We start from the raw sequence: 1,922 nt of genomic DNA, 5'->3' as shown, positions 1-1,922 counted from the left end.
ATGGAAAAATAGAATGTCCGCACTGCGCCTGTCAACCAAGCGCACTGCATGCGTTAGCGCGAGGCCGAGCAGGGGGTGGGGAGGGGGGGTCCTGACCCCCCTCCCCATCCCCTTGCGAGGCCGAGCCTGAAACGAGTCGGAGCAGGTGGCGACGTGGCTTGCCGCATAGCCGCATGCGTAGGAGAGTCCATCACACCCTGTTGCCCCCTGTCTATCTTAGGGGTGTGGCTCCGGGGTTGCATGCGTCCCATTTAATGGAAAAACAGAATGTCCGCACTGCGACTGTCAACCAAGCGCACTGCGTGCGTTAGCGCAAGGCTGAGCAGGGGGTGGGGAGGGGGCGTTGTGACCCCCCTCCCCATCCCCCTGCAAGGCCGAGCCTGTAACGAGCCGGAGCAGGCGGCGACGCGGCTTGCCGCGGCGCCGCATGCGTAGGCGAGTCCGTCACACCCCGTCGCCCCCCTGTCTATCTTAGGGGTGTGGTTCCGGGGTTGCGTGTGTCCCATTTGATGGAAAAACAGAATGTCCGAACTATGCCTGTCAACCAAGCGCACTGCGTGCGTTAGCGCGAGGCCGAGCAGGGGTTGGGGAGGGGGGGTCGTGACCCCCCTCCCCATCCCCCTGCGAGGCCGAGCATGGAACGAGCCGGAGCAGGCGGCGACGCGGCTTGCCGCGGCGCCGCATGCGTAGGCGAGTCTGTCACACCCCGTCGCCCCCTGTCTATCTTAGGGGTGTGGCTCCGGGGTTGCGTGCATCCCATGTGATGGAAAAATGGAATGTCCGCACTGCGCCTGTTAACCAAGCGCACTGCATGCGTTAGCGCGAGGCCGAGCAGGGGGTGGGGAGGGGTGTCGTGACCCCCTCCCCATCGCCCTGTGAGGCCGAGCTTGGAACAAGCCAGAGCAGGCGGCGATGGAGGTTGCCTCGGCGCCGCATGCGTAGGCGAGTCCGTCACACCCCGTCGCCCCCTGTCTATCTTAGGGGTGTGGCTCCGGGGTTGTGTGCGCCCCATTTGATGGAAAAACAGAATGTCCGCACTGCCCCTATCAACCAAGGTGGGGAGGGGTGTCGTGACCTCCCCTCCCCATCCCCCTACGAGGCCGAGCATGGAACGAGCCGGAGCAGGCGGCGACGCGGCTTGCCGCAGCGCCGCATGCGTAGGCGAGTCCGTCACACCCTGGCGCCCCCCCGTCTATCTTAGGGTGTGGCTCCGGGGTTGCGTGCGTCCCATTTGATGGAAAAACAGAATGTCCGCACTGCGCCTGTTAACCCAGTGCACTGCGTGCATTAGCACGAGACCGAGAAGGGGGAGGGGAGGGGGGTCGTGAACCCCCTCCCCATCCCCCTGCGAGGCCGAGCCTGGAACGAGCCGGAGCAGGCAGCGACGCGGCTTGTCATGGCGCCGCATGCCTAGGTGAGTCTGTCACTCCCCGTCGCCCCCTGTCTATCTTAGGGGTGTGGCTCCGGGGTTGCATGCGTCCCATTTGATGGAAAAACAGAATGTCCGCACTGCGCCTGTCAACCAAGCGCACTGCAGGCATTAGCGCGAGGCCGAGCAGGGCCTGGGGAGTGGGGGTCCTGACCCCCCTCCCCATCCCCTTGCGAGGCCGAGCCTGGAATGAGCCGGAGCAGGCGGCGATGAGGCTTGCCGCGGAGCCGCACGCGTAGGCGAGTCCGTCACACCCTGTCGCCCCCCGTCTATCTTAGGGGTGTGGCTCCGGGGTTGCATGCGTCCCATTTGATGGAAAAAAAGAATGTCCGCCCTGCGCCTGTCAACCAAGTGCACTGCGTGCGTTAGCGCAAGGCCGAGCTGGGTGTGGGGAGGGGGGGTCGTGACCCCCCCATCCCCCTACAAGGTCGAGCCTGGAACGAGCCAGAGCAGGAGGCGACGCGGCTTGCCGCGGCGCCGCATGCGTAGGCTA

This window comes from Triticum dicoccoides, chromosome 3B, assembly GCF_002162155.2.
Source record: "Triticum dicoccoides isolate Atlit2015 ecotype Zavitan chromosome 3B, WEW_v2.0, whole genome shotgun sequence".
Classification (NCBI taxonomy): domain Eukaryota; kingdom Viridiplantae; phylum Streptophyta; class Magnoliopsida; order Poales; family Poaceae; genus Triticum; species Triticum dicoccoides.
This window is presented reverse-complemented; position numbering follows the sequence as displayed.